This window comes from Triticum aestivum, chromosome 3D (assembly GCF_018294505.1).
Source record: "Triticum aestivum cultivar Chinese Spring chromosome 3D, IWGSC CS RefSeq v2.1, whole genome shotgun sequence".
NCBI lineage: Eukaryota > Viridiplantae > Streptophyta > Magnoliopsida > Poales > Poaceae > Triticum > Triticum aestivum.
The window spans coordinates 554,561,423-554,582,187 of NC_057802.1; the positions used below are offsets into that span (position 1 = coordinate 554,561,423).

At 44.8% G+C, this 20,765-nt stretch overlaps 1 long non-coding RNA gene across 1 annotated transcript; it reads right to left on the reverse strand.

Annotated features, from left to right (window-relative positions):
* Positions 1-18: 18 nt before the first annotated feature.
* Positions 19-4,160, reverse strand: LOC123075386 (uncharacterized). The gene is made up of 6 exons (XR_006436129.1): positions 3,920-4,160; positions 2,295-2,420; positions 1,899-2,108; positions 767-844; positions 606-696; positions 19-499 (listed from the first exon to the last, which is right to left on the reverse strand). It is a non-coding gene; the product is annotated as an uncharacterized lncRNA (long non-coding RNA).
* Positions 4,161-20,765: the final 16,605 nt, after the last annotated feature.

Sequence of the window (20,765 nt, forward strand, 5' to 3'; positions counted from 1 at the left end):
TGTGGTATAACGCACATAGGCCCATTGTACTATGTGGTAACATTGTTGGGAGTTTTTTCGGGTGAATGGATAATGTGTCGTTTACGAAGAGTTCTCTGAAAAATCTGTGTGGAAAGATCAGCCAGGAGCAGGTAGATGACGATGTGAGGAAGACAATGGAAGTGTTTGCTAAATTGTGGTAAGGATCCGCACTTTGCATACCACTAGTAAGCGTGCACTTGCAACGCACGTCTCTCAAATATAACACATGTCTTTTGAAATCTATTTATTTTTAAGTAAATGTGCCTGGATGTTGCAACAACATCCTTGCGTGTCCCTAATGACAAATATGTGTTCTATGCTTCTACTTATCCTCTTCGCTAGAGCTCACACATCTCATGAGTGGTATTCACCTGGTCGCCTCGTCATCAGGTATGGGGACACATGCTTGGGGTTGTCATGGTCGAACGTGTGCTTCGCAAACTCCATCTCCTTGCTGGCTCTTTTTTTTAACCGCAAACTGTAGAACAACAGTTCTATGGTCAAAATTTCATTAATATAGTATGGTATAAGGGGGAGGGAAAAACAGAGCAAAAATTAATCAAGATACAATTGGTTACAAACACCTCAGCCAATGCCAGTTCTAGGTATCATATGGAAAGAAAATCTAGCTTGAAAGACTTCTTTGGTCGGAGCAAGCGTCGAAGCTCCCTGAACCTGCACATTTTGCAACCTTTGTGTTAGTCAAGGTAAAAAAATAGCAAGGCATTGGTAATCATGAATGTACCATGTATCAAGCTATTTGCTTCGTTGATGTCTGGGTTGAAGTATAGCCGAGACTGCTCAGTCGTACGCAAGATAGCATCTGAAATTGAGTGTAAGAAAGACTTAAAAGTATTAGCAGACAACCTAAAACACAATAGCACGAAGCCAAAAGATATGCCAAAGGATACTAAGCATAATATTAACCCATTTAGTTATCTAGATGACCAGATTAAATCGTAAGCATTATGTGGTTCTTATTCAGTGAAAAGGAATTTGGTTGAATAATGATTGCCAATGCACGTCAGCATGTATGATTGAGAAACCACACAGAGCATAATTCAGGAGCGGATACATATGTTTTCAGAGCTTGCAGCTCAAAATGAAATGCTAGAAATTTTTATCGCCCTACTAAAAACATGAGGAAATTATCAATGTCAAAGTTGTTGCGTCTAATGTCAAAACTAACTACTATATCAATTTACTGAGCGAAAAGTCCATTCTGCACCCGAGCTCAAATGAGCTCGGGTGAACAGTAAACTCGAAAAACTTTTTAAAAATGTTCAAAAAAATCTGAATTTTTTAGGGTAAACTTTAACAAATGTTCTAAGGGTTTGCAAAATTTCAGCTCGAAATCGCATTCGTACAAGTCGTGGCAAAAAAAAAACAAAATCAGTACTCCAAAATGCTTTTGGAAATAAAAATTTTGAAGCACCAATTTTGTTTTTTTTTTCTATGACTTCCACAAATTTTTTTTGTGATGAAATTTTGTGAGCATTGAGAACTTTTGTCAATGTTTGCACCTAAAAAAATTCAGATTTTTTCGAAATGTTTTTCATTTTTTTTCGATTTTACTGTTCATCCCGAGCTCAAATGAGCTCGGCATCCCGAGCTCAGCGTCCGTTACTGAGATGGTTTTCTGTATGAACATTAGTTAATGAAAAAATATATGAGAAAATACTTGTGTAATTAGAACAACAAGAATTTTAAATGTATGGACTTGGATTTCACAACTTAATGTGAACTAACACAGCATTAGAAAGAAGAAAAGCCTGGTACAGTTTGCTTTGCAATGAAATTTGATTGAATCATTCAGTTCTCAAGAGCAATTGGATAATAAGAAGGGAAGAACAGGAAGGTTGAATCAGAAGGTTCACCTATCAAACGTGAGTAGTAGTAGTTGCCTAGTAGCAGGTCAGATAGGACGACAATAGGCAGAAGAGAGTCAGGCTGCCATAGGGCTTCCTCAAGCTGAAGAAACAGGGAGTCGGGGCAACATCACTGACTTGGCTGGGACCTTGGTGTGTCCTATCGTGTAGCATCGACATCTCATGGTCCTACAGCTGCAAGAAGCAGAATTCCTTGCACTACATTCAGACATAGCTGAGATTAGTTTGTAGTCCACGCTAAAACCTCTCAGATCACTGTTAAATGTCTGGAACTGAAGAATGCAGTTTCTCCTCTTTGTATATGATACGAAGTTTCTTTAGACGGGTAAAATTTCAGTAGAACAAAAAAGGTATCAACTCTTAATTTTACTCCATATGTCTTACCATAGATATGGTTACTGCACCAGCATCCCTCTGTTGAAATCTCAACCACAGAAGTACCAAGCTATTCTTTGACTTCACTCCCAAAAACTGCATGTGCTTGAACGACTATTGCACCTGGAGACAATCCTGCAATCATGAATTCAATGCTTATAAGTTGAAAGGGGCAATGAATGAGAAATGCTAAATGATAGACCTGATGCATAAAAGCAAATAAAACTGTGATCAAAGGACTACAGAGAGATCTGATGTTGGTAAAATGCTGAGTTGAACTGGAACAAATCCTCGGACAAATCAGAATCAGATTATCTATTGTGGTACATAAATCAAGCGGGAACACACAAACAATCAGGAAATGTAGGACGACTTGATGACTATAAACTTGACAGTAAAGATGTCTCATTTTCATGATAGGCTGCTCTATTTGTCAGTATTAACACCAAAGATTTTTGCCTTGCCAATCTATTCATATTCAACCCTTTCATTGCCGTGTACAAAATCTTTTACAGCAAAGTGTGTACATAGAAAATTATGGTGCTTAATTCTGCTTGGTTGATTCTCTTGGTGTATCCTCCTCAGCTAGAAGACCGGAACTACCATCTGCTTGGTGCAGAGTGATCCTAGGTTGGTTGATTACGCAAAGTATTGCCACTAAAAATGGGTTGTCCATGTTTCATGTCCTAAGCATATATAATGTTGTTGCTCCGTTTCAGTATGGTACTATGGTTACAACTTACAAACAAGCATGCATGTGCAAATAATTTTGTTTTAACATCTTAACACCTGCAAGCCATTGTGTTCTGACAAATGATGTTTCAGACTAAATTGATTAACTAACAGTGTGTCTTAACAAATGATGTTTCAGACATGTCTAGATATAAAAGAATTTTAGAGGGTTGTACATAGACTAGACATTGACCGGACATTCGAACAGTACATGAATACTTATATTATATACAGTGACACTAAAGAATTCAGTATAAGTCGATGCAACTATATGGAAAGATTGAGCTAGAAACCTAATTACATGGATCAATCCGTCAGTTAAAAAATGTCATTACTCCATACGGAAACAAGCATCCACGATTGAAAGCTCCCAAAATCCAAATCCGATGGCCATTACTCTATACAGAAAAGGATTTGTGCAGGCGCATCAGGATCGCGTCAGAGCATGAACGGAATGGGCCGGGACACGGCGATAGCAGTGATTTTGACCCACCCGGCAGTGGCAGAGGGGAGTTCCTAGACGTGGCGCCCGTGGGGCAGAAGCCGAGCGGCAGGCGGCGACGGCGACCGACGCTCCAGGAGAGGCCAAATGCAACGACACGTGTGTGCATGGAGGAAGCTGCAACTCCTCCTCTCGCGTCCCCCGCCGTGGTTTGCGTGCGTGGTGGCGACAGGTTGACTCGAGGTGGATCGAAAGGGAAGGGGGGCGGCGTTTGCTGGGAGGTGGGGCGAACGCGCGGTGTGTCTTAGCCATGGCAGCGTGGGAGATCCGGTCGTCGCTGTCGTTGATCTAGTCAGGAGGAAGGCCGGCAGTCACGAGGGAAGGTCCAACGGAGACAGGGAGAGAGATTAGTGAGGAGAGGGAGAGAGAAGGGAGGAGGAAGGCGCTGGGCGTGGCTGACCGGCGAGGATGTCGTCGCCGCTTGTAGGAGAGTGGGCCGCGACCGGAGGCGGGGTCGACTCGGGATGGATGAGAGGGCAGCACACAGGAGGAGGGGAATGGAGGAGCGGCGGCAGTTGTTGCCGGTCCGTTCTTCTCGACCTAGGGCCTAGAGAAAGAAAGGTGGGGAGGATCCGAAAATCATGGAGTTACGGGCGGGGCCGCAGGGATTGGGTACGTAGAGCGCGACTATTGGCAGACGTCTGCTAGGCACAACATTCGATCTCAGACGTTCATTCACGCGACATATCATTGACGTAATATGGTCAGTCGGATCTATTTAAGTTGATTTAATCGGAGGGCTTTGGTTATCCCGTGTACAGTTTTGTGTGTTACTTTAGGTGGATCCATGTTTGCTCTTTTAATAGTAGTATAGATGTGCAGGCAGACAAAGAGGGTCGGACAAAGAACTTGATGTGGGCGAATAGCAGCAGCAGTCTGCAGCAGAGTTTCATTGGTGGTGTAGTGACGTTTTATACAACGCACCGGACGAACCTTTACGACATGCCCTTAAGACTTTTCGTTGGGGATAACAACAATTTTTAGAGTACTATACTGGCTGGTGTACTGCGACGAGTCGAGACCGAGGAAAGTTTTGAGTGTGTTTTTTCAGACTTTCCACGGATGATGAGAGACATGGCGCCGAAAACAATACTCATTGGTAATATGGCTTGTTTGATCATGTAATATGATAGCCTTACGGTCCTTTTAGGATGAACTGATTAACTTGCTTATGTTATGATTGCAGAACAGAATCGGACGATGGATGATCACTAGTAGAAAAAGGGCCATTTGTCCCGATTCATAAGGCCTATCTGTCCCGGTTGGGGAACCGGGACTAAAGGGTCGTTACTAATGCCTAGGCCTTTAGTCCCGGTTCTTATACTAACCGGGACAGATGGGTCTCCACGTGGCCGGTGCTGCGAGCCCAGGCAGGAGGCCCTTTAGTCCTGGTTGGTGGCACCAACCAGGACCAATAGGCATCCACGCGTCAGCTGTTCAGGGGCTAGGGTTTTTGTTTTTTTCTGAAAGGGGGTGGATTTGGGGGTTTTGTATGGTTAATTAAGGTGTTTCATATATTGTGTTAGGTAGCTAATTAATTAATAAAGAGAAGTGTCCTCTCTTATCTCCGTGCTTGGTCGACGCCACGTACTATACATAGAGAGGCCCTCGACACGCTAGCTAGTAAGAAAATGAAGGAAACCATTAAGTACAGAAGTTCGTCATGCATACCGAGAGAAGTGATCGACCTCTCTTCTCCGAGAGATTGGTCGAACAACAAGTTTTCATATTATATATCTGACGCTACTGGCTACATACATATACAATATGTAAGATCTCTTACAATCCCCTAGCATTTGAACTCAACTTCCACATGGTATTCTCCGGCTTTATTGATGACGTGGTAAAGAAAGAATCCCGCCAATTCCTCTTGAATTGCTTTCATGCGATCTTGTGGTAGGAGTTCATTCCGCATCTGCCACGTCTAATTTGAAGAAGGGGGTTAATACATATATATGAATGAAACTCAACAGAAATGATGGTGTAATAAAATGAAATTGTGAATATTATTGCTTACGCACTTCATATTGTCTTTTAGAGTAGCCCCGCTTATTTTTCAAAGTCGCATTGTAGATGAACTCGCACACGTAGTATCCACAGTAATCATTCCCTTGTTCCTGCCACAAGCACTTTACGAGAAATAGAGGTCAGTCAAACTAATAATGAAGCATTATAAATGGCATTGATGAAAGTAGCTAGAATCAACGGGAGATGTGCGCAACTAGCTAGCTAGTAGTACTTACTTTCGGGTATGTATATCGCTGCTCCTTCGGTAGTCCCGGAGCTTCTGCGGTGAACTGTTTCCAAACCCTGCAAGACAAAGAAAATAATTATTACTTGAGATATCAGGAAATGAACAAAAAGTTGCCGATATGGTGCGATAATGACCGATTGAACTTACTTGTTGAGAATTTTAGTCATGTCCGCATAGGTTTCGGGATCTTTTTGTCTCGAGTCTAAGACGGTTACTTGTCCCCGCTCAAGCTTAATCTCCAGGAGAATATAGTGGAAGCTGCGCACTAATGCGTAACTCATCAAACATTACTATAACCTTGCTCGAGTAATAAGGGAAACCGAATATCACTACACAAAAAATACACTTCCGTGATGATACGTGTTTGTCACAGTAGGTCACGTTTTTTGTCATGCATGTACATCCATGACAAATTTATGACAGAATCAAGATAGTCATACCTGTGCTGTCGTAGAAGTGTTCCATGACATTACCAAAATTATCATCACGGAAGTGTCCACTTCGATGACGATAAATCGCGCGTCACAGAAGTGCTTTCGTCAAGGGTGACCGACACGTGGCATCCACCGTAACGGAACGCCGTTAAGCTATCGGGTCGGGTTTTGGATCCGATAACCCGTTAACAGCCTCGACCAGTGGGGATTTTCCACGTGTAAAATCATCATTGGCTGGAGGAAAAACGTGTCGGCTCATCGCTGGGATAGATGTCATCCACTCATTGGACAGAAGGCGCCTATGATACGTCGACATGTGGCACGGCCCAACAGTGGCCCATTCCTGTGAAAAGGCCGGCCCGTTTGACTTGGTCAAAAGCTACCGGGCCGGCCCATGGAAAGCCTGTTAACGGCCTGTTCGCATATAGCCCATTTACAGCCCGCTAACCCAAGGCCCGTTACGCCCTATTCGAATTAGGCCCAGCAGCGTCATCTGGGCCATCCAATAGCCCGTTTTCACTTCTGGCCCATGTATGGCCCATGACGTCTTTCGGCCCATATGAGGCCCTATGTAACTCTTGGCCTATTAACGGCCCGTGCTGAAACTGGCCCGTAATGAACAGTGTATTACTTTACACCCATTAACGGCCCGTGGTGAAACTGGCCCGTAATGAACAGTGTATCACTTTATACCCATTAACGGCCCGTTATTCCGTTGGGCCGTTTCCAGCCCATGTTATCTTTCGGCCTTCTCAGAGCCCATTTATTCTTGGGCTATTTTCCAGCATTCGTTTACTTACGGCCCGTTACTGTCATTTTCTGCTTGTGGGCCAAATTCAGCCCGTCGTTACAGTCGGCCCGTTTGTGGTCCGTTAATACGTTGGGCCGTTTTCATAGCGTCATCAAATACGGCCTATTAACGATGGCCCGTTATGGTCGGCCCATGAACGGACGATTCCAACTCTAGCCCGTTTACGGCCAGAATGCGGTCTGTTTGGCCCATGTTTGGCCAATCGATCATACGGCCCGTATAAGGCCCATTGATGATACGGCCCGTAGAAGGCCCATTGTTTCTACGGCCCGTAGAAGGCCTTCACTGCTGTTTCTACGGCCCGTAGAAGGCCCACTGTTTCTACGGCCCGTAGGAGGCCCAGTGTCACTACAGTAAATATTAGCCCATGGTTATTGTGGCCTAGTTTTAAAAAATAGGTTATTGCAGCCACTAGCAAACCGCAGAAAAAGAACTGCACTGACTACAAGCAAACAAATAAACAAGACAACAAGGAAATAAATAAGCAAGCAACTTACACTAGGCTATCACGGCTATTACACATATTACATCCACTGGGCATCAAAGTTCGCCACCAGTGCAAATATAGGGAACACAGCAGCATATAAACGCCGCAGCAAAACAAGTCCAGAACTGAAACCACTTCAGAAGAGCTCAAGAAACAATATCCTGGGTACCCATAATGCTGGCAAGATGCTTAGCAAGCTTATTAACTTTCTCTTGTTTGGCGCTTAAGTCCTCCAGCGCTTGCTGTTGCACCAGAAAGTATGCATCTGAATTCTGCAGGGACTTCCTCAGTCCTTCGGCTTCCTGTCGCATAACATCTGATCGATGTCTTTCAACTTGAAGTTGAGACTCAAGAAGCCGAACTGATTCAGGCAACGAGTTCGAAGAGCTGGTGCCAGCAGTGGTAGCCAGTAACTCGAACACTACATCAAGACAGGACTTTGGGGTTGTCTCAGTGTCTTCAATATAGTTTTTATCAGCTTTCTTGGAGACCAACAGGGATGTCTCACTATCTTGAACCTTATCTGCATTACTTCCTTTACCATTGCATAACAGGGTACTCTTCTCCAATATTTTATCCGCGTTCTAAAAGAGAAACAAACAAACACATCTCAGGTTTACAATGTAGTATATGAAACTCATTTTGGTAAACCAGTTCAGTAGTAAGGTGGACAGGATAACAGCATGAAACAAACATATATCTATGTAGTATGGTCACTGTATGGTCTATATCATTCTAGTTTATGTTGCCAAATCAAGATAGATACAGTTCGAATCATATCTATTTAAGACAAAGCAGCATAGACAGAATATAAGTGTGGGAAACTACACAGCAATAACAACACTTGTAATGTGCATGGCATGAGAACATAACTGTTTATTCAATTGAAACTGAAATCAACATAGAGCAAGTTACAACAGCAAACAGCCAAACACGTTGAAGAAACAGGTTTAAAACATACCTGTTGCGCCATTGGAGTTTCAATTGCATCCTTCAAATTTGAAATTAGTTGGTATCAGTAAATACAGTGATGCAAGAGCAAAGTAGTATGAACCATAGCTACGGAACCTGACCTGAGAACAATTCTTCTTCTGCTTTAAGCGTTGACTTCGGGTTCGGAGTGGTGGTCCTCGTGATTTGGGCACTGCAGTTGCCTTACTAACTGCTCGTGTTTGGGTGCTCTGTGGTGGAGACGGTGCTGTGTCAACGGGAACTGGGTGTCTATCTGCTGGGGTTGGGGTTAGAAGGGGTGTAGCTGGTTCTCTGTCCAACTGGGTAGGGGTACAATCTGCATGAGTGTGGGTTATGTGTGGTGGGGCTGGTTCTTGGGCAAGTACAACCGTGGTTCTATCTGCATCGACAGGTAGCACGATCTTTTCTGAAGACCGTGTTTTTACTCCCACAGATACTGCCATCACTCCCTCCAATTGAAATGGCTGATAAACAAGAAAAGTAATTGAATGTACAGACATTGTAAGATAGACAGGTGCAATGGATAGTAGGGAAGAAAACAGGGCATGAAATAATTCACATTTATGTTGTCTAAGCAAACAGAATAGCAGGACATAATTTCACATATATGATGGCTAATTAAACAGGATAGCATGACACAATTTCACATGTATGATGGCTAACTAAACAGGATAGAATGACATACTTCAAAATATGATGACTATGTAAACAGGATGACATGATATAACTATACGATGTGTCTATTAAAGTGGTTGGCATGCCATAAATCACAAACATGCCGTCGATGGAAACATGATGGCATGATATAATTCACGGATAGAATGACATAATTTAAAATATGATGACTATGTAAACAGGATGAGATGATATAACTATATTATGTCTTTAGAAAATGGGTTGGCATGCCATAATTCAGATACATGCTGTCTATGTAAACATCATGGCATGGCATAATTCAAATATATGATTTATATACTAAGGAAGTGAGCAGAGGGCAATCGCATATATGATGTGTCAACTAAGGAGATGGCATTCAATATTGTGTATATGATGTAAAAACTAAGCATTGCAATACAACATATGCATTATATGAGTAATATAACCCTGCCAAGTTTGAGCATACACCTCAGGGGGATAATAGGACTGGTCATCTGCCTCTGAATCCTCCTCTGAAGAGCTATCTGTAACCAGCAAGATATCTGCTTCAGCAGGTAGCATTGTCTGCTCTGAAGACCTTGTTTTCACTCCAGATTTCTCCATCACCAATTCAAATGGCTGATGCACAGGAAGAGCAGTTGAATATACAAACATTGTCGACAAAAGCAATGAGAAATACAAAAAAAGGACGGCATGATATAATTCACATATATGACGCTTGCCTAAACAGCATGGCATTGCATAATTCACATACATAATGCCTTGCAACAAGATAACATTGCATAATTCACATATATAATGTCTTGCAACAAGATGGCATTGCATAATTCACATATATGGTAATTAGACACTAAACAGGTGGCATTCACACAAAGCATGTCTAAACTAAGCAAATGACATAGCAATGCAAGATACCATACGCACGATATGAGCAACATAACCCTGCCAAGTTAGGGCATGCACCTCGGGGGGGGGGGAATATGACTGGTCATCTGTCTCTGAATCCTCCTCTGAGGAGCTATCGGTAACCAGCAAGACATGCGCTTCGTCAGATAGCATTGTCTGCTCTGAAGACCTTGTTTCCACTCCAGATTTTTCCATGACCGTGCCGAATGGCTGATGCACAGGAAGAGTAATTGAATGTACTAAAATTGTTGACAAATTTAACACGTAATAAAAAAATGATGGCATGATATAATTCACATATAAGATGACTGGCTAACCAGGGTGGCATTGCAAAATTCACATATATGATGCCTGGCTAGACAAGATGGCATTGCATGATTCACATATACGATAAAGAAACTAAACAGATGGCATTGACACAAAGCATGTCTAAACTAAGCAGATGACATCTTTAATGTATACAGTAAGCAATGCAAGGCACCATATGCATGATATTACCAACATCAGCATGCCAAGTTAGAGCGAAGACCTCATGGGGTAAATAGGAGTGGTCTTCTCCTTCTGAATCCCCCTCAGAACAGTTATCTTCCTCTTGATTACGATCCGAAATGGGTGGAGGGGGGCTGCCTTTGCGCCCACCATGGAACGACGTCTGCATGAAATTTTATTGCCACGCAAGGCTCGTCTCTTTTGCTCTACATGATCAGTTCCATTGTGTACAATAACTGGCATGCATAGGAATAAAACATAGTGAGATTATGTAAGGAGTGCATGCACAAATCCAGAGTGATGGTAGCAAACTGTGGATAGACCCAAAACCAATGATAGCAGGCAGATAATAGCTTTAGTTAAAAAATACAGATAATGGCTCCTTTAATGTTTGTTTGCACCCAACATGAAACTCATAGTAGACACCGGAGATTAACCAGATAGTAGACAGATAGTACTGATTGCTGCCCCAATATGTACCCCACAACCATTTAAAAACTCAAGTTTCAGCATTAGTTTGGACCTGACTCGGAGTCTAATAGGTGAACACGACGATAATGTAGCATGTCATCATATTAAGCGACGCATAACGTAAGCAGACACGGAAGAGTGCGACCTCTCTTGCGGACCCGTGTAGTCCTCAAGGTCATCTGCTCAGTTGATGATGGTAATGCAGTTGCCGTGGCTGCCGGCGGCGGGGAAGAAGATCTGAGGCGGCGAAAGACAGTCTGGAGAGCGGATCCCTGCTGTGGTGAACCCTTCCGTCGTTGGAGCAGCTGAGCTGGGGTGGAACACAGCGCCGCAGGAGCAGGACAAACCACACAAGGTTTTCTTTGACACATATCTGTAACAGAAGTAATTGAGTAAGGGCTTGTTTGAATTTGAGGATTCTAACAATGCAGGGATAGGAAATAGACAGGAATAGGATAGGAATGCACGTGCAAAACAGAGAATTTAAAAACACAGGATTTCTGCCAATCTGGGTGTTTGATTCACAACAATTGGAAGATCACAGGATGCAAAAAAGCATGGTGAGATTAAGTCAAACCACAAGAAAATGTACGGTTATAATTCTATTATGCTACTATCTCTTAGTCTTGTGCTTGATGAATAGGAATATGAAAAGGAGGAGAAGTGGAAATTAGAATTCCTACGGTTTTTCTTTCAAGGAGACACTAAAGGAACAAATCCTACAATTTTCCTTTGCTCCATTCCTTTGCACCAAATTCATGAAAAGTAGTACCATAGGAAACTTTCCAATTCCGATGTTTTTCATTCACTTTTCCTTTCAAGCACTGGCGATTCTAGTAGGCAGGCTTGAGCAAGGAAAATCCTGCACTAAAAAAATGTTTTTGTGCTACTTCTATTACTTTGGACCCAGGCCACTGCCATATTAGCTCAACTCCCAGGCCCATCGACAAATGCACAGCTCAAATGCGCAGAGATAAATAATGATGGCGTTCAAGAGAGTCCATCACGGATAGCTAAGTTGCCTGGTACCTCACTGCTTGTCATATAGTAGGATAAAATAATCATATTTCCCGTTACTACGAGTGCTCAGTGGACAATATATATAACATGTAGAGTAAAAAAGAGATGCAACAAGTGTACAACCTCTTTGGCGAAGCCATTTTGATCTTAGCGTGATTGGGTTGGCCGGTGAGGATGCTCCGGCTGACTTGGCTGTCCGAGGAGGGGAAGAAGATCTTAGGCGTCTGGAGATGGAGCCCGAGGTACTGCTCCGCTGTGATGGAGGGTTTCGTCATTGGAGCAGCTCCGGTGAGTTGTACGACACCGAGGCTGAAGCAGGACAAGAGAGACAATGAACAACGTTAACCTGAGTGGAATTCTAATAGCATCTCCAATACATGACGTAAAATACATAACCACAAAGTGCTAGATGTAAAATACATCAGCCGCTCATCTCTGAACTTAACTGTCGAAACTGAATTTAACTGTCGAAAGTGAACTCAACTGTCGAAACTGAACTTAACTGTCAAAACTGAATTTTGCTGTCGAAACTGAACGCACTAGCAAGGTGAGGCTACACATCGGTCGACTGACTTTTTCATCTCTGGTCAGTCGATTTTGCAGCCGTTGAATACGAAATCAAGAGCCTGCGGTTCATCTTCAACCTCCACCCCCCTGAGCCGCCAGCCACCAACGGCCAAACAGCAGCCCCCCGCCGCCCGCGGCCGGCGGTGCGCCGCCCCGCCCGCCCCGAAAACACTCCCCCACCGCCGGTCCGCCGCCGCCCCGGCCATCCCTCTAGGCCCCCCCATGCCGAGATTTTTCTCCGGCGATCCCCACGCCACCGCCCAGCCAACGCCCCGCCACCGTCGGCGACCACCGCCCCCATCCTGAACCCTAAGATAGATAGTGGGGCACCTCTCCGGCAAGCCCCCCTCCCCGCTGCGGCTGGTTCTTCCTTCACCCCGGCGAGCCCCCCCACCCCCTGAAAATCGACTGACCCAAAAGTCGATTCAGTCGGCTGAAGTGTAGCTAAATCGGAGCAGCATCGCAAGCAAGAGCAAGAGCGAGAGCAGCAGCGCGAGCAAGAGCAATAGCAAGAGCAGACCAGGCAGCGGACCGAGAGCAAGAGCAGAGCAGCAGCGCGAGCGAGAGCTAAAGCAGCAGCAGCTCCTACTGATGTGGACGTCGCCGCCGAGGGAGCGACGCCGTGGAGAAAGTGGCTGGCGACGCTGCCGTGGATGGAGCCGCGCCGTGTCGGCTCGGGATCGAGCGCCGGCAGCACCGTGAGATCGAATCAAGAAGAAAATGCGGCGATTAGTGTACAACCTCTTTGGTGGCGCCGATTAGGCCGCAGCTTCATCCAAGGAAACGGTGATGATGATGCTCTTCCGGTGGTGCAGGTGAAGACGGCGGTGTGGGAATGGAGGTGGCGAGATAGACGAGGGGAACGTCGGGGTAGCTCCTTGGAGGTGGAGGGCGGGGTGGCTGAACCGGCGGGACGATGAGATCGACGACGGATCCTCATACGGTACGGTGGATGAGGGACGTCGAGGTGTTGCTGTGGACGACGTCGTCGGGGAAGAGGCTCCGGCTGGGTGGCGGACGGAGCAGGGTGTGGGGTTTCATCGCGGGTTTTCGCGGCCTCGGTGTACGAATGGGTGGGCGGATGGGATGGCAGTGGGGAACCATGGCTTAGAGACGCGCTTGTCCAAAATGTGGGGTAAGTTACGAAAGTACCCGCACCGATTTGAGGCAGTTCTTTCGGTTCAGGGGTACCACGGGCATTTTGCATGTCGGGATTTCACAGGAGGTGGGAGTTTTCGCGCGCGTTGTAATTTCGGAATAGCAAGGCGCGGGTTGAGATGGAGGGAGTTGTCGGAGCACAACGAGACAAAGATATATCTTAAATATTTCGGGCTAACAAGGCGCGGGTTGAAGAGGCGGGAGTTTCCAGCACGATAGACAGAGACGCTAGCTTGAAATTTCGGCATAACAAGGTGCGGCTTGAAATTTCGGAAGAACAAGCTTAACGTGTACCCAAAAAAAGACAATTTGCACCTCAACACGCACAACACACACACAAACACCATTTAGACTAGAGTAAGGTACACGTGCATTGCACGCATGAGATTTGGCAACCAAATTATGAATAAATACCACATTATAGCATGCAAGCTTTGAGTCATATATGCATGATGTAGATGTTCGTTTAATTCTTATAGTTCATTTCATTCAAAATCATCTAGTTTTTATAAGAAAGCTAATCTATTTTAAGATTCATGGAATTGTGCGTCGTAAGACATAAAGTAAAAACAAATAATGGCAAATCATGTAGAAAAACATTTGGGCAATTCTGATACGGAAGATTCTAGAACAAATAAGAAGTGCTTGTGATTTGATGTTTGTGCATTATGCTTAAGTTCAACCATGGAGTCTTCTAGATTATACATGTGGCGAAATCTGGTGGAATCTAGATGATATCCAATGGCCAGTAGTGCTCAAATTTGCCATCTTTGGACCATCGGATTCGCCTCATCCAATGACCATCTTTCAAAGTTAAAGTTACCCGCACACAATATAAAAAATATAAAATATAAAATATATATATATAGGGGTATAGATATAGATTTGTGAAGCGAAAGCCGCCCATCATCTCCAATTAGAATAGTGTGTCCATGCACGGATGCGACGTGGCCAAATGATGTCTGCCATCGGTATCTCAAATTCAAATCAGTCTGACCTTGTTCAATGTGTATACATTACAACATGCTCGTTTCCGAACCACACCGCGCAGATCTCCGTTATATTCATGCATGCATGGGTTTCAAACATCAGGATCTCTTATTCAAATATTTGAATTCAACTTTACATTGATTATGACCTCACCTATTCTTTTACACCCACACAGTAGTCTTCTCTTTATAATTGTACCACTAACTTTCTCTCGTGCATGCATGCACACACACTACCAGTCGACATTATCCATCGCACGCATGCAATCTTTTTCTTCAGGTCGGTCTCCCATGAAGGCACACACCCACACACATCCCCCTCTCCATCATATCGGGCATTCTTTATCTCTCACGCATGCATGCGCAATGATCGATGTTCCTCTATGTATGTGTGTATATAGCTAGGTCTTTTAGAGTTTTCCACACAAACCGATCAATCGATATATATCCAGTGAGGTCTCACCCTCTTTCCCACGTCCACATCGATCAATCTATACCTCTCTATATAGGATTAACATATATAGCTAATACACCACATTAATTATATATCCAACGTCCCCCTCTCATCATCCATGCCTTCCGCTTCATCTCTCAGACGCGTGCACAATGGGGAAGACAGGGGGCAGTAAGGGCCCTGCCCCCCTCCCCCCTAACATCACTATATATCGAGGCTAATATGAATGTGATCATTAGACAATTGCTGCTAAAAATGGTTTAAGTTCATGAACTGACCCTCCTCGTAAAGGATTAGCAATGCTTGGCCCCCTAGCTCATTTATTTTTCATGGCTCCGCCACTGCGCGCAACAGCGCACGTGTTCGCCCCCTCTCTCTAAATATCGATCTCGCACTTGTGCATTCCTTCATAGTCTCCCTCCACTCGGCCCCTCGCACCATCTTCTAGCCCCCCACCGGATTTTGCCACATGTACAATCTAGCAGACTCCATGGTTGAACTTAAGCATAATGCACAAACCTCAAAACAACAGTGGTTCTCTTTTGTTCTAGAATCTTCCGTATCATAACTGCCCAAACTTTTTTTCTAGTTGAATTGCCATTATTTGTTTTTACTTTATGCTTTACAACGCACAATTCCATGAATCATAAAATAGATTAAGGGCTTCTTTGATTCAAAGGATTCTCAAAGGAATTTTGGAGGATTCTAATCATTAGGAATTTTTCCTATCTTGGTTGTTTGATTCGTAGGATTGTAAACCATAGGAATTTTTCCATATGATTCATTTGCACTAGATTTCATAGGAAACATCCCATCCACTCAAACCTCTTTGAAAGAATTCTGCATTTTTTCTATGCACAATCAAACACTCGTACAATCCTATAGGATTCAAGACGACATTCCACTATAATCCCATGTTTTTCCTATTCCCGCGTTCTTAGCTTTTTTTATAAAAACTAATTGATTTTGAATGAGATGAACTATAAGAATTAAACGAAGGGCTACATCAGGCATATATGACTCAGAGCTTACATGCTATAGTGTGGTATTTATTCACAATTTGGTTGCAAAATCTGATGCGTGCAATGCACGTGTACCTTACTAGTACTTCGAGTATGTGCAAAACACGTAAATTAGAATACCAATGGCACGCTACACAGTGTCTCTCTTACTGTTCATGAAGTCACGTGGCACATGTGGAGGCGTTGTCGCATTGCATGGATTGATGACAGTGACATGCTGCTGGTTCCAGAAGAATGTACTCGTGCTCCCTGAGCCATACTGGCGGTACATGCACGAAGCGAAGATGTGCACGCACGCCACGCACGCACTCCTTCCCTCGCACGCACACGCGGGTACACGGGCGGACGCAATTTTGTACCAAGATCCACCCCATGTGATAATTTGACGCATGTAAAGTCGTTCACTTCATTGATGGTCAATTAATACAGCGCATGCAAATTAAGTGGACGTGAGGGCGGAAGAAAGACATTATTACTCCACTGCACGCATGCGAGTAGTTAAATCGTGGGTTGCTAGTAGTACTTCCATTGGTCTCCTTCGTATTTTGTGCCAATTTTTGACAGTAACATAATATTTACGCATTTGAGCAGTGTAGTACTTGAAATTTATGTTCCGCTAAACTCATCGGGAGCCGTTTCGGGCCTCGAAACCAAAACCATCAATTAATCTTTACCTTGTTCCCATCACATTCGAAAGCCTACTCACACCTACTAGTACGTACCAAACCTGAACGTGTTCCCACTATGCAGGTATTAGTACTAGTGCTAGTACTTAGGTTATAAAAAGGGGAACTACCTAACCGAAAATTACTCTACCTTTCCTCCTCATAAGTGCTTCTTCTTCGCCCGTCGTTGCCATGGCCGGTGAGCAGAGCTCTAGGTCGAGAACTACTCGTAACAAGGGAGCGGCAACCAAGGCTGCGGAAAAAAAGAGAGGGCTCGCCGCCACGCAGAGACCTCGAAAGATCTCTCACGGGCAGGCGATGGCTCCCAGGAGCGCCCTAGCCGCGGAGGCGAACATGCCGAGCCGGCAGAGCTGGAGTCATTATCCCTCGACGGCATGCCCGATCAGCTCAATAAGCAGAAGGAGTTCATCCAAGGCTTGATGGAGTTGCTGAAGGAGAGCCTCGATGACATGCCCGCTGAGCTCAATCAGCAGGGGGAGTTGACCGCCGGCTTGGTGATGCTGCTGAAGAAGAGCATTGCCTCGGAGAAGAAGGCGACCGGTGAAATCCTGCGACTTCAGGAGGACAAGGCGAAGCTCTTCCACGAGATTGACCTGTTGAAGGAGAAGAACGCCGGCTGGAAGAAGCTGCATGAGAATAGTAGTTCCTCGATGAAGATGCTGCAGGCCCTCGTCATGGAACAGAAGGAGGAGTTGGCGAAGTTCCGCATCGAGCACCCGGCTGCTGTCAAGGTACGTTCTGCGGCCGTGGAACATATGATGAAGGCTCGCGTCGAGAAATCCCGCGTCATGGACAGAATGAAGAATATGGCGGAAGAGACGCGCAAGGAGATGGAGGTCGTGGAGGCGATGAAGAAGCAGTTTCGGCTCCGCGGTGAATTAGATCATTTGGGGTGATAATCTTCCTTCTTCTTTTGCTCCTGTGTTTCATGTTTTGCTTCGGGTGTTTCGCCGCACGTGTCACGTTCTCTGCGAGGCATGAATAGAACAATGGTGTTTTTTTTGAGGGAATGAATAGAACAATGCTAACAATGAGATGACTAGCAAATTAGATCATTTTTTATCGCCATATGGCACTGGGCTGCCGTGTTTCGTGCTCCTCCGTCGCAGTACTACTCCAGTGGAGAACTTGAGTATACCGCACGGTTCTTTGCTCCTCCTCGATTAGGTCGTCGGCGCATTTATACAAGCAGTCAAATCACAAGGCCCCGCCTTCCAGCAGTAATGAGCCGTCAAATCACAAAGGCCCACGCCTCTCGTGAAACCGACCAAGCTAGACTGCCCCGCCCTCTAGCCTTTTAAAAAATGTATACTTTTGTACAACAGTAGTATCGATGGATTGCGCCATGGAGCAAAACTTGAAATTAAAAAAAAGGTGGTACATATAGAGAGCGCTCGTCGCCAAATTATGCATATAGTACTATTAAAAAGGCTAGTCACAATAATGGTGTCCAGCACAACCCACCTTTCAAATAAAACTAAGAGGGTGCTTGGATACGTTTTAGTCCCATGACTAAAAGTAGTGGGACTAAAACATGCTAGCCTCACCCATTGTAGCGACCAGACCTCAAATGGTCTATGCTGCTGTGCACCAGTGTCATCCCTGGATCAGTAATGCTGACACGCACAGTACAAATGGAGGATTTATAACAGAGTAGCAATCACACACTTATTACATCGAATATCTCCAAAGAGATTAAGTATGATAAATATGGCTTAAGGCCATCTAAAAACGATAACAGCGGAAAGCTTGGAAGATAAGTGAGTCCATCAACTCCAGCGGCATCACTGAGTATAAGACCACGACCTAAAGCACCTTACTCGTCGTCTGAAAAGTCTGCAACATGAAATGTTGCAGCCCGAAAACGGGTCAGCACATGGAATATGCTGGCAATATAACACATAGAGAATAATGAATATCATAATGCTATACTACATGCATATTTGGCTGGTGGAAAGCTCTATGGTTACAGTTTTTGCGAAAAGCCAATTTTTCCCTACTGCGAAGGAATAAATTTTTATTTAACTATCATGGTGGTTGTGAAACATTGAGATGGTTGACAGCATCTCAATCCCAATTAAAAGTCATCATTAACCCAACAAAATTAATTAAAAGTAACATGGTGATGAGATTCAAATGATAATCCAGGTACTAGATACTCAAGTTGTCCATAACCGGGGACACGGCTAACCATGATTAGTTTGTACACTCTGCAGAGGTTTGCGCACTTTTCCCCACAAGACTCGATCGCCTCCGCTTGATTCTCGCACTGCATGATGTTTGAGAAACGGATGACCGAGACACAGTCTTTCAGGAACAATCACTCTTTACTCCGGGTGGACCGGTACACCTACTTTCCCCTACATCTTCTAGCCCACCTCTTCAAGAGATCATGTAGCCTACTCAACTATGCTAGAGCCCATAATAGCTTGTGGCTGCACACGGAAGTTTCTAGCATGAATAATCTTATGATCCCTTTGAGCCTAGGTGGCGGTCCTTATACAAACAGACAACACTGGATTCTCCAGGTGCCTCAATCCACACAGATGTGAGTTTTAGTTGCCACCTTAGGTAAACCATTATTAACAATCTCACATCTGTCATGAATTTCTCTCAAACCCAATCCACGTCTACGAGCATAGCATGGCAATATAATAGCAACGTAGAAGTAACTCCCAAGGGTTTGATAAAAGAACAGGTATATGTACTACCTCATCTACTTCCCAAAACCCACAATTTAATTTGATCCTAACCATGCAATGTTTGAGGAATAGAACTAATGCAATAAAACTGGGTATGGAAGGTACATGATCAAAGTGTTACTTGCCTTGCTGATGATCCGCGAAACCTAGCGATTCGAAGTAACAAGCGGCACACTCCGGGTACTCTATCGCAAACAAACAAACAAACAGACAATCAGTACTCATCTAATGCATATGTAAAACTCGAATGAAAGATCCAACCAGAAAGTTCAACTTAAGAACTCCGGTTTGCAAAAAGAATCAACTCGAACGAAGCAACGAAAGTCAAACGGCGAAAGAAACAATCTTCGTTTACTAATCTGGATCTAGGTCAAATTTTACAGTAGCAAAAACTTGTTTGAGTAGGTTAAACGGAAAGAGAATTTCGAGACGAAACTCTAGGCGCTTGAATCGCCTGATTCCGATAAACGAGCGAAAAGTTAAACAGAAACGAAGATTCGATCAGAAATCGAGATCTGAGATAATCGCGGAAAAATCCGACGAAAAAGAAAATCCGACGAACGCGTTCGTTAAAACGAACGAGTCGGTGAACGCTCACAAAATAACAAAACCGAAGAAAAAAAACCGATCTAGGTTTTTTTTAAACGAACGTTTTTTTTAGAAAACCGGCAAAGGCGGCGGTGGCGCGGCTACCTCGTCGGGACGGGCTCCGGCGGGGCTCCGGCGGGACGGCGGGGCGACGGCGAGGCTCGGGCTCGGCGGCGCGGCGGCGGGCGACGGCGGCGCGGCTGCGGGGCGGCGAGCGAGCGGCGGCGGCGCGGCGCTGCAGCGGGCAGCGGCGGGTGCGGGTGCGGGGCGGCGGTGCGGGGTGAAGGGGGGGCGGCGGCGGTATATATGAGAGGGGGGAGGCGGCTTGGAGGAGGGCAAAGGCGGCGGCGGCGGCTCCGTGCTCGCCACGGACTCGGGCGGCGGCGGCGTCGTGCTGGGAAGGAGACGGCGCGGGCGGGCCGGCCTGGCTCGGCTGGGCCTCGGCCCGGTCGGGCGCGGCGCAATTTTTTCTTTTTTTAAAAAACGTTCCGCCGAAAAAATTTGTAAAAAAATAAATAAAAATCCAAAAAAGATAAAACAAAATTTCCCCGTCTAGTTAGAAAATCTAGAATAGGGTGA